Genomic DNA, 27584 nt, shown 5'->3' on the forward strand with positions numbered 1-27584 from the left:
GACAGAGATTTGTGCTGTATGTACGACATTTAATTAAGAATCTAGTTATTCTTAAAAGAAAACAAAGTTTATTCTCAATTTAAGAAAACATAGTGCTATATTGTGAAATTTATGTTTTCCTCCCTTTATTTTTATATTCTCTAGTACAAATGCTTTTAAATTAAATTTAGGAAATGGTATTACTAAATTAATGGTACTTAACATCATTTAATGTCGATTCTTCCCAGCCCAGAAGTGGTGACTGAATAATCAGGAATTAACTTGAAAGTAGCAGGAGGAGGAGGAATTTTTAATTACAACTGTAGGTCCATGGATCCTCCTTATTCTATTGACCCGCTATGCCTGATTTTACTTAAACCACTGGTACTCTCAGCAATCATTATCTCCATATTTGTTGTTAATTATATTCTTGTATGAACAACTTCACCATGGTTGATTAGAAAAACATCTAGAAGCATTTTAAGTTATTATGTTAATTGCATTCTGATGCTGAACTTCACTGTAGTTACTTAGAGAAAGGTCTAGAATTTCATTCAAATACAAATGTTTAGCTTTTTTCTTTATTACTTTCATAACTTTCATTTAGTACTTATCATGACTCTCATTTATATTTGTTTGACTTGGTAGTTTGTAGACAACAGAAATATGTTTTTCCCAATCCTGAGGGCTGGGAAGTCTAAGATCAAGATACCAGCAGATTTATTGTCTGGAAGGGCTTGCCCTCTGCGCCATACATGGTACCTTGTTGTTGCATCCTAACATGACCAAGGGCCAGGAGCATTTGTCAGCCTCCAAAAAGGCACTTATTTTATTCATGAACAAGGAGCCCTCATGATTTCATCCCTTCCTCAAATTTACAACCCTTTTTAATTATTTATTTACTTTTAAAAATTTTTTTATTATTGGAAGAGGGTATGGGATACAGCAACAGAAGAAAACAGTAATGAGGAAAAAACAGTTTTGACCTCAAAATTGTTAAAATGTCGTATATAAGTATATTTATATATATCTCCCACCCTTTCCTCATATACCATGCTTGTTTTGCAACACATTTGGAGATTATTATATTTTATTTATTGAATTCTATTGCTTTAATTTTAAGTATATGCATGTATTCATTCTGTAAGTTAAAATAGAGTGTTTTGATATTCAAAAAAATTATTATTATTATTATTATTATTTTTTTATTTTGACAGGTAGAGTTATAGACAGTGAGAAAGAGAGACAGAGAGAAAGGTCTTCCTTCCATTGGTTCACTCCCCAAATGGCGGCTACAGTCAGCACTGTGCTGGCCCAAAGCAGGAACCAGGTTCTTCTTCCTGGTCTCCCATGTGGATGCAGGGCCCAAACACTTGGGCCATCCTCCACTGCCCTCCCGGGCCACAGCAGAGAGCTGGACTGGAAGAGGAACAACTTGGACTAGAACCCGGCACCCACATGGGATGCCAGTGCCGCAGGTGGAGGATTAGCCAAGTGAACCATGGCACCAGCCCCTTAATTATTTATTTTTTAATATTTATTTCTTTTTTTAAAATTTTCTTTAAAGGATACAACTTCATGTACTTAATATATACCGATTTGGGTACATGATGACTCTTCCCTCCCCACGTCCCTCCCATCCATACTCCCGCCTTTCTTTCTTGTCCCTCTTCCTTTCCTATTCTTATTTTTTACCAAGATCAATTTTCAGTTCATTTTAATACTTGTAAGATTAATCTTACACTAATCAGACAGTTCACCCATTAGTGTGAAGGAAAAAACAAGTAAAAAACAAAAACAAACAATAAAAGTGTTGTTCCTTGACAGTCAAGGCAAGGGCTGTTCAAAATCATCTCATCTCAAAGTGTCAGTTTCACTCCTATAAATTACATTTTAGTACTCTATTAGTTACCACAGATCAGAGAGACCATATGGTATTTGTCTTAATTTATTTCTCTTTAAAGGTTTATTTATTTATTTGAAAGGCAGAGTTCCAGAGAGAGAAGAGACAGAGGGAGAACTTCCATTTGTCGGTTCACTTTCCAGATGGCCACAATGACCTGGGCAGGGCCAGACCAAAGCCAGGAGCCAGGAGCAGGGGTCCAAGGACCTGAACCATCCTCTGCTGCTTTCCCAGGTGCATTAGCAGGGAGCTGGACCAAAAGAGGAACATTTGGAATGCAAATATTGGATTCATGCAGTGCAAGCCATGGCTTAACCCACTGTATCACAGCTTCAGCTCCTATGATTTTATTATTTTTAAAGAAATTTATTAATACCTATATTGTCAGGATCACAGCACATGCATGGTAATTACTATAGCACAATTCTTATCAATTCTCATGTTAATGTGATATTTAAAAAGAGGATTTCATGTGGTTCATAGATACAATTCTAAGAATATAATATTTCCTTTTTTGAAAAAGAAAAAAAATCACAATCCCTTAATACCATCAAAATGGAAACTAGTTTTTACCTTGAAATTTAGAGGTACACATTCAAACCACAGAATACTTAGTCCACAATATTAGCATTGTAAGACAATGAGGAGACTGACTTATAAGGTTAAAAAAAAATGGCCTAAGATCAGCTATCTTCAGAGTAGAAGACTTGGGATTGGTGCACAAGTATGGCTTTGTCCAGGCCAAATTCCAGTCTATAAAATTACTCTGCCTTCTACTACATCTTCAGAACTTATTACTGAAATAGACATTATGTAATGGTTCCTGTTTTTGAAAGTCATATATATGTCATTCCATAATAATTAAGTTTTGAAATATAGATAAAATATTACAGATGGAAAATAGTTTAATAGTTTTATCATCCACCATCAGCTTGATGTTTGTGTTAACTAATATTTAATTTGGCCAGTACCCAAAACAGCCTTTTTTTTTCACTCTAAAATTGTTTTTGTTGTTTTAATGGCAGGTCAAATATTCTGAAACATACGTATATTCTGATAGTCTTCCAATCCCAGTTGAGTTCAAATATTAAAGTAACACACGCTAGCTAAGAGATTTCAATATTTTCCAAGGCACTTCCTTAATCTCTGTGACTAGGTGAAAACAAGGACAATTAAGATGAACAATTAGAAAGTATGTAATATAAAAATAACTTTTGCTTACGATTTACAAAATGTATTATTGCAATCTTTGATCTCTGATAACCTGCAATGCTGGCTGCATGAATCCAGCAATTTTAAAATTCAGAAATAATTTTCTAAACAGTCTTTTAACTATTGTTTTGGGAAAATTGACCCATGCTTCTGGCCAGTTACCATTAAGGCTTTCAGAAAATGAAAATAAATTTTTCCAAGGAAATATTAAAAACCTTTTACTGGTTAGATTTAAATTCAATCCTTCTGTCACAGGACATGCTTAAACCTGATATTTATTTGGGAAACCATTTCTTTTAGTTTCATTGCAAACTTTGAATTCTTGAATCCATTGTGTTTGTCTCCTCTGTAATTGTTATAATTCACATGGCAACTTAATCATAAGCATTCTAGAGATAATCCTCTTGTGATGCCTTTCATGCCTCCTTTTGCCTGTTAGCACATAGCAATTATGAGATAGGAAGTAATAGAAAATATTTTTATTATTCTTTAGCTCTATTATTCATAGTTTGAGGATATACACATAAATATGGAATCACTTTCTAACAGTTTGGTATAGTGGATTATAGATTCAAATTCAACTATATCTGGGGCCTGAGGTTTAAATCCTTATCATCAGGTTGGTTTAGGATGAGTATTTTTAAATTATTTCATCTCTCTGAACCCAAATATAGGCACGCGCAAAACGCTGACAAAGCACAACTTTGTGAAGTATAAATACCACAACATACTTGAAAACACTTTATAAATTACAAAGTGTTATATGTAATACTTTTGTGCGTATTTTAAATAGATCTTAGATTAAATGAGCATAATATAAATTCTAGCCCTCACACTTTTAATTTTGCTAGTGTATGAACTATGGTTTACTCATTTAGAAAATAAAATGAAAATATTTATTTCCAGAGGCTTCTGACTTTGAACATATTTTAAATAAACATAATGGTGAGAAGACAAGAAGGTCCCTTACTCCTCTTTCTATTTGCCACCATCCAATTATAATCAGTCTGACCTTTCTCATCGTTTTATTCCTTTTGTCCAATGTGAAAGACAAACCGTAGTTTTCATGTTGTTAAACTACAAAAAATATAACAGCGTGTGTTAAAATATTCCTGATTATCTTAATCACTATTGAGAATACCAACATGGTCCCTACTTTTCTGTATTTGGGAAGTATGGGTCTGTGTAAATAAAAAGCCCTATCACTTAAAATTATGGTAGGCATACCAGTATGTACATAAGTGATATTTAAGAAACTTTGTTATGAGAATAAGATCTAGGTAGAGTAGATACTCTTAGTGCATTATTATATCTGCCTTTTCAGAAAATATTACAATAAACACTGTTTAAGAGATTTGAGATGAATGCCTCGCTCTAAATTGAATATAAAACATTTATTACTTTTTAAAGGAGGTGTTACAGATCTCCTACAAAAATTAGGGCCATCTAAACATCAGAGGGTATATAAATGAGATAAATGAGGTTGATAAAACTCATAATCATAGCCATGTGCCAGGCTTATCCTGCATTGAAGTTTGCAGCTTCATTTTATTTTATTTTTATTTTTTTGAATTTTTTAGAGCTTTATTTATTTAGTTGAAAGGTAGTGTTGTAGAGAAAGAGGAGAGACAGAGATATTTCCATCCACTGGTTCACTCTCTAAATGGTCACAGTGGCCTGTGCAGTAGCAAGGAGCTTCTTCCAGGTCTCCCAAGTGGTGCAGGGGCCCAATGACTTGTTTCATACTCTGTTGCTTTCCCAGGTTCATGCACAGGGAGCTTGATCAGAAGTGGAGCGCATGGGACCCTAACGGCCCCCGCACGTGATGCCAACACCACAGGCCATAATATTAACCTATTATGCCACAACACCAGCCCCTACTTTCATTTTAAACTTGAAGTATTGTGGCTGGCACTGTGGCACAGCAGGTTAAAGCCCTGGCCTGCAGCGCCAGTAATTATATATATATAATATACAATATATTGTATAATATATAATTATCATATATCATATTATATATAATTATTATCTATTATATATAATTATTATATATTATAGAATTATTATATATATATATATATATTCCCCCTGCCACGGGAATACATTGTTTTGGCTTTTCCTCTGGCCTTGGAAGATACTAGTTCAAATGAGGAACTTAAGTTTCTTGACTTCAGGGTAATTCCACCATTGAGTACAACTCATTGGATATATATATATATATATATATATATATATATATATATATATGTATAGCTGCAACAGGAACATGCCAAGAAGCAAAAACTGGGTCAGCCAAGAAATGTTATAATCAGGAGAGTCCCTGAGATAAATATTGACATTGCCTGTCTGAGCAAAGCCATGAAGAAGAATCATAGCTAATAGATTTGAGAATTCGAGTTTTGTCAGCAAAACTGCCTGTTTTGTGAGATGGATCTATCTAGGGATTTTAGAATCCTACCAGATCTGATTCCTTATTTACAAAGCCAACATTGGATTAGTCCCCACCCAAACCCTTCTTTTCCCCTAATCCCCTAACCCCTGCATCCTCTGCAGGAAGAGGATGAACAGACAAAACGAATCAACCCTTCTGCTCTCTTCTGCATTCTTAGTGGAAATTAGTAAATAAACCTACAATTATATATATATATATATATATATATATATATATATATATATAGTTGAACATTGCTTAATTATCTCTCTGAACGTAACTGGCAGATAGCTTACACATTGACTAAGTAAACTGGAATTCCTGCCTTCCCCCAGTGTGCACAGCTATTTTTCTGTTCAACTCTGTTTGAGCAGAGATTTTGCTAATCTTCCAGGAAGAAAAAGAAAGAAATACTCAAATAAGTTAAGGGATCATCATTTGATATTTGAAAAATAACAACAATTAGAAATCAGAGATATAAACCAGTTCGCAATTCTTGGCAACTACCCTCTTGATGTTATTTATTCATTCTATTTTGCACTACTCATAGCGACTAATTCTTAGAGCAGTTCCTATAACTACTTCAGATGAAGATAAAGCACTATCTCTTTTGCTTTATAAAATCTTTTTAAGTTTGAAGTACTTATTTATACTAGTGTATCTATGAGAGCAGATGTCCAAAACAGGAGGAAGGGAAAGCACGAATGTGAAATGGAGCTTTCCTTGAAGTTAAACTACTCTGAAATGCAGACACTAATGCACAGCCATATTGATCTATTGGTTTTTATTTTCTGTTTATTGTTGCAATTATTTGTCTACACATTATTTATTGACACCTTTTACTCAGAGGAATCAGATAAACACTAGACTTTTTATTATTATGCAGTAGACTGTTGTGAAAGCGGATAGCACATTACACACAATGATCTGCACAGTGGTGAATTATTATGTATATCAGCTGTACTATATAACATCTTACAATGCCATGTAAATTATGGAGCTAATTTATAGAGTTGAAACCCAATTATAAACTATATACAGCTCACGCATACTATAAATACAATATGTTGACTACTAAATTATGCATCTTCTTATGTTCTAGTAAGCAAGTGTCTCATTATTGTATGTTCCTTTTATTAGTCATCTCATTTTCATGTCATATATCTGTGAGGCCAAGTAAACCTGCCATCAGCATTAGAGAGACAACAAAATCCTGTGACTTTGAAAATAAAGTATTGATTACTTTGATGAAATAATTGAATGGTTGGGGTTTGAAAACAAAATATGTTCATGATAGCAAAAATCATCCAGTAGATACTACAGTGGTTTCTCTACTTACTGTTTGTTGAATTCTTTATTTAGTGGAGAGTTAACCTTGTGATTACAAAAATAATTGTAAGTATGCTATTATAAAAATTAAAAGAAAAATAAGAAAAGAACAGAGGGTAGAGGGTGGGAGGGAGGGTAGGGTGGAAAGTGTCATTATGCTCTTAAAACTATATATATGAAACGTGAAATTTGCTCCCTTTTTATAAATAAAAAATAAATGATAAAATAATTCAAAATTTAAAAAATGGAAACAAAAATAGAGAGTAATTTAGAATTTTGGCCACATATATTAAAAAGATCAACATTCAAGGCATCTCTGTTGATCTAGACACAGAAATATGCCAAGAGACTGACGATTTGGAGCTCAAGTTAAAATCTGCTTCCTATGACAGTAACAATCCATGCATATTCTTTCCTCAAAGGGATTAAGTTTTTTGTCTTACATATCAGTGATCCTGTAGGACAATTAATATTGTGTTAACATTGCCCTCTATGATAGAGAGAGTGTGAATACTGCTTTCAGACAACCCAGAACCAGTTCCTGAGCTCAGACCCATTTCTGCCTGGCCCAGGCCCATTAAATTATTGTGGTGAGGTTGATGTGAAATAGTAACAATGGGTTATTAGAATTTCAATGATTGGCCTGCACTGCTGCTCAATAGGCTAATCCTCTGCCTGCGCACGGCACCAGCACACCAGGTTCTAGTCCCAGTCGGGGCGCCAGATTCTGTCCCAGTTGCCCCTCTTCCAGTCCAGCTCTCTGCTGTGGCCCGGGAATGCAGTGGAGGATGGCCCAAGTGCTTAGGCCCTGCACCCGCATGGGAGACCAGGAGAAGCACCTGGCTCCAGGCTTCGGATCAGTGTGGTGCGCCAGTTGCAGTGCGCTGGCCATAGCGGCCATTGCGGGGTGAACCAACATAAAAGGAAGACCTTTCTCTCTCTCTCTCACTGTCCACTCTGCCTGTCCAAAAAAAAAAATTCAATGATTAAAAACATTTGAAATCATGTTTTCTTCTTGGTTCTCAGGAAAAGATGATACTATTTAATTTCTAGATAAACTCACATAGAAGTAATGTGGGAGTCTTTTATGTGATTGGAAACTCCTTATCTTAATTAACTAGTTTAAGCCACATAAAATGGCAAAATTATACTTTTATTGTAACATTTAGTGTGTATTCCCTAACATAATCTTCACTTAACTGATGATATGATTAAACCAGTACTAGGTTAGATAAACATCAAGGGAAGTCAGATTGCATTAGATTATACATAGATATATAGAAAGCCATATATCATCACTTTTTAATATTAATATTTTATTTTTTTAAAACTGATGAACTTTACTGGGGTTAAAACTATAACAAAGTTCATCCTAAAACATTTTGCAATGCAAAATTATTTCACTCAAGGAGTGTTTAATAATTCAGATGCTAGGAATTACAAGCAATTTTCAAAAGCAGACACACATTGATAAAACTTTATACATCATTATAATCAATACGTACTGCCATGTTGGAATATGAAATTGCTTTCCATTCCTACAAAATAAATATAATTTTTTAAAATAATACTGGGAAGCAATATTCTTTCTTCATATATAATATATATATAACCTGATATAGTTATAACTTCATGTAGTTTATAATAAATTATCAGCATACTTAGCTAGCCACTACTTAAGATCATACAATAATCTTCAAAAGCATATTTATTTTATCATATTTAGTATAAATTGTAGCATGAAAAAAACAATAAACAAACTAAATAACCATTCACAAGAAATAAGTGGCTTTTCAAGTGCTTAGGGACAGAGAGAATATTTTATCAGGATTCACTCCCTGTGTCCTTTTATTACACAGTATGTGGTGGGAAATGAGGGTTCCAATCAATTCCCTGGATTACATACCTCATGGAGATTTAATTTACTCCACTGCCACTTGATTGACACTATTAATTTGATATGGGGGTCAAACTGAAACTATTCATATCAATGAAAGAAAAAAAGAACAGTTGAGGATAAAACAGTAATATACATGCTTTTTAAATCACACGGATTCATTCAGGTAATCTTTGATTTTCTACTTCTTAGAAGCTCACAAATAAACCAACCATTTATTTACCACTTCTCAAATACTATATGAAGTTATGCAGATTCCAAGAGTGTTTGCACTGTGAATGTCGTCTTATGTAACAATTCATGTTTGTTTACTTGTAGTATTCTGTGTGGATTTCTGTAGTTTTCCCTAGATGATACCTTATGATAACAAGGAGTAATTTCTGAAAACAATGTATTATGACACCAAACTTTAGGAGAGGGACAGACTTTGCCCAACACGTTAAGCTGTCACTTGGGGTAACCACATCCTACATCAGAATGTCTGGATTGAATCCTGGCTTAATTTCAGATTTAAGCTTCCTGATAATATTCACCTTGGGAAGCAGCTCAAGTAGTTGAGTCCTGCCACTCACATGAAAGACCTAGATTTAACTCCTGGCTTCTGGCCTTAACTTTGTCCAGCCACAGCTGGAATTTGGGGTGAACTGTCAGAAGATCTCTGACTCTCTCATTCTTTCAAATATATGAAATAAATTTAATTTTTAAAAAGTCACCGCAGGGGCTAGCATAGTGGCGTAGCAGGTAAAAGTGCTGCCTGCAGTGCCGGCATCCCATTGGGCTCCAGTTCTAGTCCCGGCTGCTCCACTTTCGATCCAGTTCTCTGCTGGCCTGGGGGAGTAGAATGAGAGGCCCCGAGTCCTTGGACTTATTCAGCCACGTGGGAGATTGGAAGAAGCTCCTGGCTTCTGGCTTCCATAAATCTAACTCTGGCTATTGCAGCCATCTGGGGAGCGAAACAGTCAATGGGAGACCTTTCTCTCTCTCTGCTTCTGCCTCTCTGTAACTCTGCCTTTCAAATAAATGAATAAATCTTAAAAACAAAACAAAACAAAACAAAAACTCACCTTCAAGACAAAGGGAAAGGTTCTAGGTTAAAAACAAAACTGTACATAGATTTGAAGGATGCATAGGTGTTAGGTGGGTAAAAAGGAGAGATTAATACCTTTCTTTATACCTCCAACATCTTCCTAATTACTGAAGAAGAGCAGGCCTAGACTTAGAAAATTAGGAAGGATCCACTCACTTATAATTATGATTAGCGATATTACACAAAAATGTATATTTGTATACTGTACATCAGAAATATTGAAAAGCAATGAGGCTTTACATAGATGATCTGAAAGAATAACCATTCAATGTGTTCCAATATTGGAATATGCATGCAGTTCATACTGTTAGCCAGTGATGTAGCTTGATAGAAAAGAATTTTTTTCTCCTCAAAAGACAAAGAGAGATGGAGGAACAGAGATCTTCCACCCACTGGTTCGCTTCCAAAATAGCAGCAAGAAGCAGGAGCTGTGGCAGGCCGAAGTGATAGCCAGGAACCCCATCGGGTCTCCCACACAGGTGACCGTGACTCAGCTACCTGCGTTATCACCTGCTGCTTCCCATGTGCATTAGCAAAGAGGAAGAATGGGACTCCAACTGGCACTGCAATGTGGGATGCTGGTGTCCCAAGCTGTGGCTTAATCCACTGCACCACAGCAGCCTGAGAGAATCTCTGAAGAAGTGGGGAATAAAAAGATGAAGACAATCCCATGAGAGCTGGTTAGGAGAGGCTTTGCCTGTCTATTAGTCTGAGTCATTTTTATTTTCCTAAGAGTGGATAAATTTTATTCAGAAAAATGTTGTGACATGAGACATAAGCATCGTGCACAATACAAAACATTTATTATAAGGTATATAATTTAAAGAATAATTAAGAGGCTTCTGTTTTTGTTTTGAGAGTGTATCTTGATAAGATCACTGTGTGTAATAGCTATATGCCCCTCATTCAGTAGTTATAGTGTTCAAGATAATATTTTTCCTAAAATGATTCTTAGGTTATACTGTCTGAAGTATTAATATGCCATTTGGAAACATGGCAGTGTTGAAAACCTAACATTTTCACTGGGACAAAAAAAAAAAGAAAAATAAATAGTCTAGATTTACTGACAAACATATCCTGAGCTCAAGTTGTTGGATAATCTAAAAGGATACTTTACTTTCCTCTTGCATTTGCCAATAATTTGTCAACTAAATTTAATTTAATTAAGATTGTTATTGAGAGCTAATTTTGGCCAATTGTTCATTGCATGTATTTACCATGATACACACCTGTCTAGTTTATGCAAGAGTCAATCCAAAGGGTATAATGTTATAATGTACAAAAATTATATGACATGTATGCAACATCAACAGTTCCCTAATTCTACTTTAATAACTAACAATAGGAAGAATTTAGATAGTCATCAGAAAATAATATTTCCAGTATAGAAAAATTTCAACTGTTAATGAAATAATTTCTTCAAAGATTGGCACAGTTCATATTCTCAGAAAATCTTATTTTAAAACTATAATAAGAAATTATTCTATGTTCAAGTATATTAGTTTCTCATTTCTTTGTACCTATTATAATATCCATTCTTGTGTTTCAATGAATGAAAATATTCCTTGTATGTAAGCCATTTTAAGGAAAATCAAAATTCTAAATTCAGGCTTGAGTGTAACAAGCATTATTAAAATGACTGTATCACATGTTAACTGAATAGCAACAGAATAGGTGCTCGAATTTATGCTTGTTTGTCCCTACTTCTCTTGAATATCAGTTTTTCTGGATAATAACTGTTCATTAAATGTAAGCTGGAAGATGCATTACATCATGTAATATTAACTACATACATTATACCATAACAAAATCAAAAGCAAATATTGCAAAAGTACTAAAATATGTAAAAGAATGCCTTCACCTATATTGAAATTAGTTCATCAGCTGAATAAAGCCAATAAATATTGTTCAACTTTTCATATTGCCAATAGCTAGCTTTATAACTCTTTAAAAATTCAGATTCACATGTAGGCATTTTAGAAGTGCTCCTGCTCTATAACCCATGAAGGAGGACCATAATGAAAGTGAGGAAAAGAATTTCATGTGCTGGAAAGAAATTGTGCAATGTCATAAAACTAGAACCAGAGAAACAGAGACATAAAGAAAATGCAAAGTCACTATTATTTTGAATAAAATCTCAGCAAGATGTTGCTGTCTAGATCAAAAGCCAACAAGGGCTAAAAAATCAAGTATAACTATTGCAGCAGATGTTTCTAGAAACACCGAACATACAGCAGACTCCAAAAAGCTCAAGGCTAAGAGTATAAGTGACTCAGACAACATGACTATGTATTGTAAGGAGGATAGGTAATTTATTCTAAAGAATGAGCATATTTCAAAAGTAATGTAAACTCTAATTTTCATGATTTTAAAATTACTGACATAGCCCAGTCTCTACCATTCTTGAGTTTTATAATCTTTCATGTATAAAACATGAGCACTAAATAACATTTTCTTTTTAATCATAAAACTATTGCATTTCTTCTTTATTTTTGGATCTTAATGATGCTGAAAGGCTGAAAATATACTCTCAACATCATAAAATCTATGTAAGCTTTAATAAAAGTAAACTACAATGCCTTGGTCACTGTATGTCAGGTCAATTTATTTTGCAATTTCCTTTTTTCTCAATACAAATGAATCCCTTTTTACAGAAAACTAGTATGCAAACTTGGAACTGAACATGAATCTTGATCCACAAAACCAAAGGTCTTTGGAAATATACTGGGGAATATCTTGCTTGTTTTTCATTTAATTTATGCTTTAATCACATCTATGTCTTCATATATAAGGCTGCTTTCTTCTTTAGAGCAGGTATGTAATGTGGCAGTGTAGGTATGGATCAACATTTTTTTTTCTTAATTTTATTTAAGTTATACAAGTTTCATGTATTTCATATATATGGATTTAGGAACCACCCCACCTTCCCTCCTGCCCACACTTCAACCCTTCTTTCTCCTCCCTCTACCATTCTGATTCTTAATTTTTACAAAGATCTACTTTCAGTTTACTTGATGATCATAAAGTTAACCCTACACTAAGTAAAAGAGGTCAACGAATAGTATGAAGAAAAAAAAAAAGCCACTGTTTGTCAACAATAGAGACAAGGTCTGTAAAGAATCATTAAATCTCAGAAAGTCCATTTCATTCTAATACATTACATTTTAGGTACTCTATTAGTTATCTCAGGTCAGGGAAAACAGAGTATCTGTCTTTTGGGGACTGGTTTATTTCACTAAGTATAATGGTTTCCAGTTGTATCCATTTTGTTACAAAGATAGGATATCATTTTTTTTAACAGTAAGTAGTTCTCCATCATATATCTATAGAATAATTTCTTTATCCAGTCAACAGTTTTTGGACATTTGGATTGATTCCTTATTTTAGCTAATGTGAATTGTGCTGCAATGATGGGGGGTGGGGGGAGGGTACAGATTACTCTTTCATATGCTGATTTCTTTTGGTTTGGGTAAATACCCAGGAGTGGGATGGCTGGATGATATAGTAGGTCTGTATTCAGATTTATGAGGTATCTCCATACTGTCTTTTACTGTGGCTGCACCAGTTTACCTTCCCACCAACAGTGGATTAGGAACATCTTGGCCAGCATTTGTTGTTTGTTGATTTGTGTTTGAGAGCCCTTCTAACTGGAGTGAGGTAAAACCTCATTGTGGTCAACATTTTCTTAGTTGTTTCTCTAGTGATTAGTTGTTTCTGATTTCTTGTGGTTAAGAATAACATTGTAGGCCGGCGCCGCAGCTCACTAGGCTAATCTTCTGCCTACAGCACTGGCACCCAGGGTTCTAGTCCGGTCGGGGCACCGGATTCTGTCCCGGTTGCTCCTCTTCCAGGCCAGCTCTCTGCTGTGGCCCGGGAAGGCAGTGAAGGATGGCCCAAGTGGGCCCTGCAGCTGCATGGGAGACCAGGAGGAAGCACCTGGCTCCTGGCTTCGGATTGGCACAGCGTGCTGACCATAGGAGCCACTTGGGGGGTGAACCAATGGAAGGAAGACCTTTCTCTCTCTCTCTCTCTCTCACTGTCTAACTCTGCCTGTCGATAAATAAATAAATAAATAAATAAACGTGACTCATCCCTGCCATATCTTCCAAGGAGCAACATATTAAAAAAAAAAAAAAAAGGGCCGGCGCCGTGACTCAGCAGGCTAATCCTCCACCTTGCGGCGCTGGCACACTGGGTTCAAGTCCCGGTCGGGGCACCGGATTCTGTCCCTGTTGCCCCTCTTCCAGGCCAGCTCTCTGCTATGGCCCAGTAGTGCAGTGGAGGATGGCCCAAGTGCTTGGGCCCTGCACCCCATTGGAGACCAGGATAAGTACTTGGCTCCTGCCTTCGGATCAGCGCAGTGCGCTGGCAGTGGCGGCCATTGGAGAGTGAACCAATGGCAAAGGAAGACCTTTCTCTCTGTCTCTCTCTCTCTCTCACTATCCACTTTGCCTGTCAAAAAATAAAAATTAAAAAAAAAAAAGAGTAACATTGTATATCATTGCTTGTGTGGTAATCAATAATGCATCCTCCCCCCAAGAACTCCTTGTCCTAATCCCAAGAATTTGTCAATCTGACTATTACATGGCATGTGGATTTTGAGGTATGAATAAATCAAGGAAGTTGAGATGGGGTGATTCTCTTGCATCATCAGTTATTGGGGACAGGGGCTACTGTGATCTCAGGAAGAGAGTGGCAGAATCAGAAAGTCAGTGGAAGATGTGGTTAGAGTTGATGCAACCTTGCTAGGTGTGCTATGCAGAGCAAGACTCATAAGCCAAGGGATGTAGGCAGGCTGTTAAAAATCGAAAAGGCAAGGAAATGTATTTGAGTCAAGAACCTCCACAGTATTCTTGCTCTGCTAACATTCTGATTTCAGTACAGCGAAACCTTTGTCCAATGTCTTTGTTTAAAAAGATTTATTTAGTTAGTTGAAATCCATGGAGAACAGGGGTGGAGTTTCTTCTGTCTGTTCAATTTCTAAATGGCTGCAGCAGCCTGTGTTGGATCGGGCTAAAGCCAGGGGCCTGGACTTCCATCCAGGCCTCCCACATGGGTGAAGAAGATCAAGGTCTCGGGTCATCTTCTGCTGCGTTCCTAGGCACATTAGCAGGGAGCTGGATTGGAAGAGAGCAGCTGAGAGTTGAATCAGCATCCCATATAGGAAGTTGGCGTCACAAGCCAGAGCTTAACCCAGTACACCACAACGCTGGTCTCTGTGTCCAACTTCTGACCTATACAAATTTAAGATAATAAACCTAGGTATTGTAAGCCACAAACTTGTAGTGCTTTTTTTATAATAGCAAGAGAAAATTTAATTGATTGTGCCTATATTAATATTAATGCAGATACTTATTTCTAAAAAGAATTACTGAAATACAGAAAAAATATGCTTTAAATGTTTCAGGAGGCATATCATTATGCATAAATTTATTGAATGAATAATTGATAGTCTCAATTACAATCTTTACAAAAAACTAGCTTTAGAAAATGTGAAGAAAAAACTAATGCTTTTCTTTAACATCTAGTTACCTTGCCTTCTGCTTCCTCTCCTGTAATACATGTTTTCTCTAAGGAAGAGAGACTCTGCCATGTATGCACTCCTTCCACATTTTTCACCAGCCCATTAAAATTTACCTATTTTATATCACATCCCTGGAGGGTTTTGATGGAAGACAAGCTAAATTAATTATTGAAAATGATTTTAATGCCTTATTCCCATGTTATAAACATACTCATGTTAACATTGGTCTTCAAAGGCTATTGTCTTTATTCAAAACAATATTCCTGACAATGAGAGTCTCAGGCACAAGAAGAGGGAATTGGTATTTGCTTCATTGTTGTTTGTTTTATTCGTAAAATAACCTGTTGGTAGCTCACTAATCAGGATATATCCATGTTCTTTAATATTTTGTAACTCACATGCTTACCTAGAGAATGAGCATTGAAATTAAATTTGCCTTTAGAAAATATGACAACATAACAGCAAAGAGCAAGAGTGTCCAACATAGCTTCCTTGGATGGAATGAAACTGGCAAGAAAATAGATGTGTTCCTTAATACTCAGGAATGTTTTTCTTTGACACAATTGTGTTTACTTATTGTTAAGGCTAGGAAATGTATTTTAATTTAACAGTGTGAAATACCATCATGAATTCAGTTTATTATTTTTAGAATAAATTAATCAACATAAATGTACAGTGTCAGACTGCCCTTTGCAGTATCGTGTTTCCCTAAGTCTGAAAATGCTAATAATAGCAGTCTAGAAATGTTGTGTTATTTTTGCAGTGATTTGGAAAACTTCCTTCCAGGACTTTGTGCAGTAAATCAATTGTCAAATCATGTTTTCTACCAGCACATCTCACTATACACTACAAACGAAAAAGCCTCAAGACTAACTTATGGCTAAAGCTTTCAATCTCAATTCTGATCTTGTCCCTAAACTTACTTATAAAGAGTATGTTTCCCAAAGGTATATCAGAGAACACCATAACTACTATGACATGTTACAGGTGGTATCATCAGCTCCCTAAACCAAACCTCTGAAAATTTGGTTGGGGGCACGATGAATGATGTCTATCAAAACAGTAGCTAAAATGGAATGGATTTTGCTCTTGGATATTATTTTTTGAACCCAGTAATTGTTTTGCCAGTTCTGTATTTGTAAGCTACAGGGTCTGTGGTTTCACTGCAAATTTGATTCTCCCATTGTTGAAGAGTGTCCATTAGTTGAATCACATAGCTTTACTGAGAAAGCCACATATATTCAGCATGTCTGAGTGTTTCTGATATGGCAAAGAACATCGGGACAGTATATATCCAGAACCCTGTCTTACATTTCAAAGTCAAAATAGTGGATTGGCTTATTGCTGTGAAGAGACATTTACTCATCAGTCTGTAGTCTTCCACAGCTTTATATTAGTTTTTCAGAATACACTACACTGTGGAGATTGTGTCTAAAAGAACACCTGGAAATACAGTTCTTGTCTACCTCTTTCAAGCTAGATAAGACTAAATGCAAACATGTATTAAGACTAAATCACTGATTACACTTCAAAGTTTAAAATAAAAAAAATAAAAATTAAAAGAACTATTTGTGTTCAATCTGAATAGCTCCTTAAAATTAATAAGAAAGCCCAGAATCAAAAAGGTCAGTAAAATTTTACTTTGAATAAACTGGTGTCAAGGAGTTAGTTTTAAGATAAACAAGCCAAATAATTTCCTAGGATGAACAAAAGTCTTATCAGAGCATAGCAAGGAGAGCATATTAAGTCTTATAAATTTTTTGGCTATAACATTGATTGGCAATCGTATACAGAGTGATAAATTCAGGAAACATTTAACAAATGTTAGCTAATAGAGATTAGAACAAATCCTGCCAGACACCCCCTTGTACACAAAAGATAAGTGAGTGACCCAGGCAGAGATAGGAATGTTTATTGTTGTTGTTGTTTTCCATTGCTGCTAATTTGTCATCCTTACAATTGTGATAATCACTATGGGTTATTTCCATTGATGAGTTCATTAATTAATAAACTCAAAGAACTTATGTAATCTCATTTATCTCTGCGCTGATCAGGATGAATGAATAAAACTGGTGAGCATTTTTCTGTTGTAGAGTGAATTAAGAGCTGCCTAAGCTAAGACAAGTTCATTTAAATTGCAAGAAGTTGAAGGCAACTGCAGCTTAATAGTTGATTCTGTGCTGATTTTTGTTTTTGTCACTTGTTTTTTTCCTAAGTGATTCATCTTCACCATGTCTCCTCCTTCAACACTGAAATAAATCAGTATCAACAATATTTAAATTAAGAAACCTAGTCAAAATTTTTCTGTAGTGTTCAAAAGACAAAGGAAATTTAAATTATCAACCTGAGACTATCTTAGATGGTGATTGATAGGCCATGTTAATATGAAATGCTTTGGTTGAGGACCAAGAATTATACCAAATTCACCCCTTTCTCATCAATAATACATTCTGTATCTAAGGGGGAAGTATTGCTAAAATTAAACTGTTTGTTGGAGAAAAGATCTCTAAAAGAACTTTGGTCCACATTGTTTTGAGGGATTACTTATTTTGATTTGTCCTTAATTTGGTTCAAAACTTTGATTGCATCCTGTGATCTTGTATGTCTTGTTACAGAATTAACACTCAGCCCAGCATCTGTGGACCAATGCCCATATAGCATCAAAATATATGAGAGTCCACGACTAATTCTTAGTTTAAGGATAGCACCCGTGACCTTTTGATAACTGACTCTTTTTAGCTCTAGTCCTGATAAATTTCTTCTTCTTAACTCTTCAAATCTCCATTCTTGTTTCCAATGTTTCTATTGTGAAAACAATGAAGCCAATGTCTGGCTTCTTATTTTTCATAGGGTTCCATTCTTACCATCTAAGTCACAACCTATGTGTTTCTGTCTGAAACATCTTTGGCACTGGACATTGCTTTAGTCTTTATAGATGCACTTTTTTAATACATCATATATATTTCTACACTACCACTACTACAACTACTAGAAGTTAATATTTGTTAAGCTTGTAATAGTGTTAGATATTTTGCTAACCACTTCACATACTTCAAATTATGCCATTCTAATGAAAATCCTAGAAGCTAAGTGCTTCTTCTACTCTGTTACATTGAGGAAAACCTGCTTCAGGGTAGTTAAGAAACTTGTCAAACTTTGTACAGCTACTAAGTAGTAGAACATGAATTTGAATAAAGGTTAGACTGACTGATAAAAACTTTGAAGATGGAGTCTGTGAATCTAGCCTAATAGATTATTTTCCTCTTATCCAACATAACTCATTGTACATAGAGGTGGTACTCAAGTTAACAATGATAGTACAGCATTTCATTGCATTGTTTTAAGTCTCAGGTTTCTAAGCATTTCTACGTTAAATTATTTCTCCTAAAGAGTATTTCTCCCATTCACATACATACTCTGATCTTAGTGTTTTTGCTCAACTATAATTACTGACTACTCATTTACATAATATTAGCTGTCTTTTGGCCCCAAGTGTGCTTTTTATTCTTCCCCAATCAAAGTGTTTCATTACAGCCACTTGAGTTGTGATCAATAGCTGATGAATAACTTCAAAGCAAATTGTCTAAAATAAGATGCCTAAAGGGCAGAGGAAAAGTAGCCATGAGATGAAGGACTTTTCCTTTCAATAATGAACAATTGAATACATTTATGACATGCAAAATTAAGTTTCCTAAAGTCATCTTCAGTTTATGTATGATTCATGGAATTAAATCTTCTGTTAAGTTTTAACTTGTTATCTACTCGAATAATATATTATGTTCTCTATCATGAGCATACATACTTTTCTGGAAATACATATTTCTGTGTGTGAGGACAGAAGAATATTTTAGGTTTTATTTCTTGATATAACATTTTCACCAACAAAAATAAGCTGTTTTCTTGAAACATTTAAAATATATATGGAAATACATTTATTTATGGAAAATGCCATACATCACACCAATTCTCAGGCATTTTCAACATTCTCTCCCTAAAATAGATGAGGTGCACTTTATTTAAGTGTGTTGGGAGATTAAGAGATTTGTTGATTTCCTCTAGTTGACTGTAATTTAGGACAAGTCAAAACAGGCAACACATATGTTGAATTAACATATAGTTGAGCTTGGAGGAGGTTTTAACATCCAAATTCAATTAATGCCAGCATGAAGAACAGTCTTTCCCATGTCACTTGTAAGCATGATTACAATAGCAGCAGTTTATATATCACTTTGCCTTTTTTCTTCCTTTTAGAAAAGTATGTCCTGACACACTCATGTGCTATGTATAATATTTCTATGATATAAAATTATCCTAAGAAATCTTTGTTAAAATTTTTTCATGAATAGCAGGAACTGAATTGCTTCTTTACAAAAGTTTTATATTAAAAAAACCATCATGATCAAATTTAGCTTTTTGGGCCAGCGCTCTGGTACAGCAGGTTAAAGCCCCAGCCTGCAGTGCTGGCATCACATATGGGCACCAGTTCATGTCCCAGCTGCTCTACTTCGATCCAGTTCCCTGCTAATGTGCCTGGGACAGCAGCAGAAGATGGCCCAAGTGCTTGGGCCCCTGCATGCACATGGGAGACCTGGAAGAAGCTCCTGGCTCCAAGCTTCGGATCTGCTAAGCTCTGGCCATTGTAGCCATTTGGGGAGTGAACTAGATGATAGGAGACCTCTCTCTCTTTCTTTTTCTCTGTCTCTCTGTCTCTGCCTCTCTCTGTAATTCTGTCAAAGAAATAAAATAAATCTTAACAATATAAAAAAATAAAATGTTTAAATTTTCCTATTGCTAAGAAAAGTGGTTAGTGAAAATCTTTGTGGGTTATTGAAATTCAAAAATTAAAATATTCAAATTTAGCTAAACTTTATATATAAGCGATCCTGAACACAAGCTGGAATATAAACTGTAAAACAAATAAGTATTTAATGTTAGGAATCTACTTCAGGATACAAATATTCTAATTCAGCTGACTGAATATTTAGCTATTTAGCTGACTGAATAGAAATGTATTTTGAAAGACTCTAAATTAGAAGAAAAGTGAGAAAAGTAGGTGTGCCATACACTTGCATTTTTTAAAAAAGATTTGTTTTGTTTATTTGAAAGGCAGAATTACAGAGAGAGAGAGAGAGAGAGAGAGAGACAGAGAGACAGAGAGAAAGAAAGAGAATCTTCCATTCTCTGGTTCATTCTCTAAAAGACTGCTGAAGCCAGGAGCCTGAACCTCCATCTGGGCCCAATCCTGTGGGCCATCTTCGACTTTCTGGGGGCACATTAACAGTGAGCTGACTTGAACAGGACTCATATGGTACGCCAGCATTACAGGTGGCAAGCAGGTTAATCCTTTGTGCCACAAGGCAGGTGCCAACATCTTTTATTTTCTAAAGCAGCATCTATAGAACTATTTCTCTAGAACAGGTTTCCATGTGACATATCTAATGTAGGATACACATGAGTTTACTTTCCTTTGCTTTAAACTTTACACTTAAGAATCGCTCTTCTATGGCAGTAACTCTATTGTCATTCTGTCTCTTTGTATTTTAATAGTTTCCTATAATTCATAAACGAATTGGAAATCTTCCTTTTCTCTCTTCCCTACCACATTTTTTCATTTACTTTACAATAGTTTTCTCAAGTGCTGGAGGCTTACCTTATTGTCAGTTTTTTTTTTTTTTAATTTTACATTGAGGAAAGGATAAATCCAACTAAATTTGCTTTTATTTAGACTTAATAAAACATGAATTATCTATGTAAGGCAGAAGTAGTACAGAAAGAAAACAATCCTAAAAAATGTCTAGTCTTGTGGCTCATATCAGCTCAGCCTCGGGCAACTAAACTGTCTGTCACATATATGACATCAATTTCTTTTTAACTAAAGTGAAGACATGTTCCAAAATTGAAACTATAATTTTTTTCTTAAGTGTATGATAACTTTACTTTATCCAAAATTGAATATGTCAAATTTCATTTCATGAACAAGCTAGTGTTTTAATCAAGGTTGTGCTTCTATCCGAAGTTTGATTTCTGTAAGAGTCTTAATATCCCTGAGTATATAAATGCAAATCTTTTGAAACTTGATTTTTAAAGTCTGTATTATGATACTCTAGCAGTAATAAAACATTTTTTATATTGTTAAAGGAAGGAGTAATCAGTGCAGAAATGTTTACTTTGATCACTTTTTTTTTAATTTATGTAGGAATAAATGTTTGACACATGGTTAAAACCAACTTTGGAGGTCTTTATTCCATATGGGATCTCCTGAGTTTAAGTCCTAGCTCTTCCATTTCTGATCCAGCTTCCTGCTGATGCGCGCCCTTGGAGACAATAGGATTTGGCCTAAGTACTTGAACCCTGCCACCCACATAGAGAGAGTTGCAGTGTCCTGGCTTCAGCCTGGCACAGGTTGGAATGTTGCTAGAATTTGGAGAATGAACTAGCACTCTGTGTTTTTCAAATAAAGAAAGGAAGAAACAAAATTTTAAAAAAATATTTATTCGAGAGACAGAAACACAGAGTAAGCTCCCATTAGTTAGTTCACTCCCCAATGCCTACAACATCTGGGCTGGACCAGGGTGAAACCAGGAGACAAGAATGTAATCCAGGTCTACCACATGAGTGGCTAAGAACCCTACTACTTGACCAATCATCACGGCATCATAGGATGCAGCAGGAAATAAGTCAGGAGCCAGAGTGAGAAACTGAGCCAAGGTACTCCAGTCTGGAAAATGGAGTCCTAACTACTTGGTTAATTACCTACTCTTGATCATGTTCTTTATTCCTTATGAACTGAACCAGCATCAATGATTTAATATGTATGGTCTGTCTTAGTCTGTTTCTGTTACTATAATAGAATAAGTTCTGAAGTCTAGGGGCCGGCACTGCTTTCCCAGTCCATGGCAGAGAGCTGGATCAGAAGTGGAGCAGCTGGGTCTCCAACTAGTGCCCATATGGGATGCCGGTACTGCAAGCAGTGGCTTTAATTGCTATGCCACAGCACCGGCCCCTGGACTTCAGAATCTATTCATCATGCACAACTGATCCCTTATAACCTTGACCAACATTTCCTTATTTCCTCCATCCAGCTTTTATGCATTGGAATTTTTAGATTCCACATAAACATGCATCTCTTTTTCTAATACTAAAAAACTATTTCTGAAACATGTATTTTTGTAAATTTCCTTTTAAATATCTTTAATGGTAGAAATTTTATTGCTCAAATTTAATTTTAAATAGTACTTCATAATTTCTACATTTTGTATAGCATTATTTTTAAAATGTGAATACATTTTTTAAATACTCAAGCAAATGATAAAATCATAATGTCATTTATATTACTAAACTTGTTTAAGTCTGTGTTCCCGATGATGTTTGAAAATGATACAAAAATATAAGAAGGAGCAGAACTGAAAACGCCTTCTGGGCAGCACAGCTTTCTATTTAAGAATAAGTTGTTTAGAGTAACACCTGGGTACTTGTAATTTCCCCAAATTCTTGACTTTAGGCAAGTTACCCATTTTGCTAAACTTCAGTTTCTTCATCTGTAAAGAAGGGAAAAATACCAGCATCACAGAGGGATATTATCAAGATTAAATTATAAAATGTGTGTAGTATTGAGCATAAAATTGACAGCATTACATGAAAATGTTTGCTTTTTGCTTTACTAGATTAGTTATTTTTGAATGTTTGCTTATTTGAAAAGAAGAGTGACAGACATAGGGACAGAGAGAGCTAGCAATCTTCATTCTGCTGATTCCCACTCCCAAATGATTGTAACAGCTGTGGCTGAAAAAGGTTGATGCCAGGACTTCAGAACTGCATCTGGGTTTTCACATTTGTGATAGGGACTCAAATACTTGAACCATCATCTGTTGATTTCCAGATGCATTAACAGGGAACTGGATTGGAGGCAGAGCAACTTAGGACCGATATGGATCCCAAGAGTGGCTTAACACTCTGTTCCACAATACTTGCTCCTTATACTAATTATTGTGATACAACAATGGATATAAGATAAATAAAATTCATCTTACTAAAGCCTTAGGACCTATCTTATTATGGAAAGAAAAAGTAAATCAAACAATAGCAGTAGAAACATCCAATAGCAAATTCAATTGTTGATGAAGTCTTATGAATCTGCTCTTCAAACAAAACAATTTGCTTGTTTGCTTACTTATTGAAAGGCAGAGAGAGAGAGATTTTCCATCTACTGTTTTACTCCCCTAATGCCTATGACAACCAGGCTGGACTCCAGTGAAGCCAAGGATCAGGAACTCTATCTGGGTCTCCTATATTTGAACCTTCATCTGTTGTTTCCTGGGATGCACATTAGCAAGAAGCTGGGTTGGAAGCAGTGCTGGGATTGCTGCATTATAACACCTGCCCCCCAGTTTTATTCTTCTTGACATGGATAATTAGCAGATCAAGCAAAAACAAAACAATCATGGTAGTTAGGGATATCATGGTTCATGAAAATCTTCTGAATTAATATCAAGTATTGGGTAGCCTGACTCATACGTATGTGTGTAAATACATTTGTGTGTGTATGTATATATATACATATACATATTCTGCCAGAAGTGTAGGAGTCCCATAGCATGCATATATGGATATAGATACTGTTATTTGCAGTAGGCCTGTTGCAGAGAGATCATACCGTGAAATTTGCCCAGAAGACAATCACTGAGCCTAATGCCTTATCTCATTTTAACATATGGATATTTCAAATAAATGTGTGATTTTGATACACATGATGGAAGGCAAACATGTCTGATTTTTACCTCTTATTAGGGTTTATATTTGTTTATTCCAGATAACCCTAACTTTGAAAATAGAATCCTAGGGAAATTTTAAAATATATAATTAGAGAAAAAAGGAACCCTAGGAAAAAATACAGAGGGTATTTAGAAGAGTTTGTGGAAAATGTTCATTACCTTGCAACTAGATTTTTTTGTGAACTTTTGGAGGTGCTCTGCATCTGTGTTTATTAAGCTTTGTAGAAAGACAGTTTTACAGGGCTGATGCTGTGGCACAACAGGTTAAAGCCTCCACCTACAGTGTCAACATCACATACTCGTGCTGATTCCAGTCCCAGCTGCTCCACTTCCAACCCAGCTCCCTGATAATGTGCCTGGGAAAGCAACAGAAAATAGCCTGAGTCCTTGGGCCCCTGCACCCACATAGGAGACCCAGAAGAAGCTCCTGGCTTCAGATTGGCTCTACTTCAGCCATTGCGGCCATTTGGGAAGTGAACTAGGGAATGGGAAACTTTTTTCTCTCTTTCTCTGTCTGTCTCTACCTTTCTTTGTAACTCTGTCTTTCAAATAAATAATCTTAAAAAAAAGAAGAAAAGAAAGTGTTTTACAGCATAGAAAAGAATACAAAACAATTTATCCATAGGTGAGATTTATTTCTGTTTTATATGCATTTTTAAACATCTGCATGAGAATCTTGTTGCATATAAGAAAACAGCTTCATTGTTGGGGAAGGGCCATGCATATTGCCAATTCAACACATGTTTGACAGAACAAATTAGTTTGCTTTTGAAAGTCTCCTCCTGATTTATAAAGAAAACTTAATTTGTTTCCTTTTGTTGAACTTCAGATTAATCAACCCAGTAGTTTCAAGCTGGCCTTCAACTGCTCTTCCCTGTTTTTTCCTTAACTGTAATTACTTGCTGGGAATTCTTGCAGTCTTTTGAGAGCCTGCGGTAAAACAAAACAAGCAGTTATATGTAGTGGGTGCAGACTTCTGCTGCAGTCAGCTCATCCTTCTCATGACCTTTGAAAAGCTTAGACTCCCACGTTGTATCAATGGCTCATATTAGGTTTAATCATAATTATGTCCTAAGAAGCCGCGTAAAATTAAAGAAAGAAGGGAACAAAATGACACCGGTCTTTTCCACAGGACCTCTTGTCGGCTTCTGTCTCATTATGTTAACAATCTGCCAGGAGAATGGAGTCAGATCTCGAGAGCAGACTACATTGATTTACTTTACAGGCCTTTCTATCCAGCCTAATTATTGCATTACAAATAGCAATTCTTTCACCCCATGAAGGAGCACTTTGATTAGTGTCTGCAATACAGGTGCCGGGGTCTGCTATGGGAGGTGAATGTTAACTAGCTCCTTGCGTCACAGTCAAAGGGCCCTAACAGCGCTGGCACAGGAACAGATGCTTTGCACAGGTTTCTGAGGCCTCTAAATTAACATCTTTAGAACCGTTACAGACAAAGCTTATGATATTTTCATTGTTAGGTAATGACGCACCACATAACAGGGTTTCTTCAAAGAAAATTAGTAGCCTAACAATCTTTCCCTATCAACCTTAGGTTTAAGATATAGCTAAATATTTTAGATCTTGTTTTACAGAACACACAGCATGTTGAATTGCGAATTTTTGTATTAGTGTTCTGTGATGACATGACAGATAACCATAACCTGAATGTCTTAAAATAACAGACATTTATTCTAAGGCCGGAAGTCCAAACTCAAGGGAGCTGCAGGTCCTAACTCGCTCACGAGACTGACGGGGAATTCCTGCTCTGGCTGTGCTTCTGGTAGCTGCCACAATCCTTGAGGTCCCTTGCATTGTGGAGGCATCATGCTCATCCCTGCCTCTCTCTTCACACTGCCTTCTTCTTCCTGTGTCTCTTCTCTATGTGGGTCTGATAAGGACATATTTTATTGGCCCATCTGGGTGGTACGAGATGATCTCATCCAAAGACATTTAACTTAGTTACCTGCAAAGATGCTTTCTCCCAAGTAATATCACCTTCACAAGTTCTAGAAACCAGGGCAGGGACAAAACATTTTGGGAATCACCATTCAGTTTATTAGATTGCAGGTGTGCCAGTTGCCAGTGTTAGGTTAGTGTTTTGCCATGTGTTTGCTCATCATTCAATAATTATTTTCTGTTGTACTAAGGACAATTTTTTTACTGGAAATTATTTATTTTCAAAAATGAGTTTGTGAGAAAAACAGTAGTAAGGTTAAATTTTTTTCTTTGTAAGGGAGAAGCTTAAAATATAACAGATAAAGTATGAGCACTATGTGAAATAAAAGTGTTGAGATTTAAACAAAATGAAAAGAGAAATATTTTAAAACAATGGTTCTCAATAATTGGCAATGTTTTCTTTTTTTTTTTTTATTTTTGACAGGCAGAGTGGACAGTGAGAGAGAGACAGAGAGAAAGGTCTTCCTTTTGCCGTTGGTTCACCCTCCAATGGCCGCCGCGGTAGCGCGCTGCGGCCAGCGCACCGCGCTGTTCCGATGGCAGGAGCTAGGTGCTTATCCTGGTCTCCCCTGGGGTGCAGAGCCCAAACACTTGGGCCATCCTCCACTGCACTCCCTGGCCACAGCAGAGAGCTGGCCTGGAAGAGGGGCAACCGGGACAGGATCGGTGCCCCAACCGGGACTAGAACCCGGTGTGCAGGCGCCGCAAGGCGGAGGATTAGCCTGTTGAGCCACGGCGCCGGCGGCAATGTTTTCTTTTCACCCACTCCTTGAGCAGAGGTAGGAGGAAGGCATGCGGCAATGTTCAGAGACATCTTTTTATTGTGAAAAAATTAATGAAAATTTATAATTTTAAACATTTTAATATAGGTCATTGGCATTAAGTATATTAACCTTGCTGTGTAAGCATCACATCATCCATCTCCAAAATCTTTTCATCTTCCGAAACTTAAACTCCACGCCCAATGAACAGTAATTTTCCATTTCTCCCCCCCTAAAGACCTTGGCAACAACCGCTGTTTTATTTTCTGTCTTTATCAATTTGACTATTCTAAATGTCTCATATTATTGTAGTCATGCAGTGTTTATCCTTTTGTGTCTGACTTAGTACAATGTTTACAATGTTCTTCCATATCACACCATGCATCAGAATTTCCTTCATTTTAAGATTAATACTACATTACATTTAATATTTTGTTCACCTTTCATTGCAGTTGGAAATCTGTGTTGTTTCCACTTTTGGACTATTTTAAATAGTGCTGCTTTGAACATTGGTGTACAAATGTGTGTTCAAGTTTCTGCTTTTAATTCTTTTGCATATATACTCAGAAGAGTGAATTGTGGATCATTTGACATTTTTGTGTTTAATTTTCTAAAGCCCTACCATTGTAGGGAATTAGTATTGACATTGAGTAAGTAGAAGCCAAGGATTCTGCTGTACATCCTACAATTTATGAAAGGTGTCTTCAAAAATCATGAAAAATGCATGCCCC

At 35.9% G+C, this 27584-nt stretch overlaps 1 protein-coding gene across 4 annotated transcripts in view; it reads left to right on the forward strand.

Moving 5' to 3' along the window:
• The window catches only part of PCDH9 (protocadherin 9), a 993278-nt gene that overhangs the window by 539541 nt on the left and 426153 nt on the right, over positions 1-27584 (forward strand). The gene's annotated exons all lie outside the window — the stretch shown is intronic.

Source organism: Lepus europaeus, chromosome 6 (genome assembly GCF_033115175.1).
Source record: "Lepus europaeus isolate LE1 chromosome 6, mLepTim1.pri, whole genome shotgun sequence".
Classification (NCBI taxonomy): Eukaryota; Metazoa; Chordata; class Mammalia; order Lagomorpha; family Leporidae; genus Lepus; species Lepus europaeus.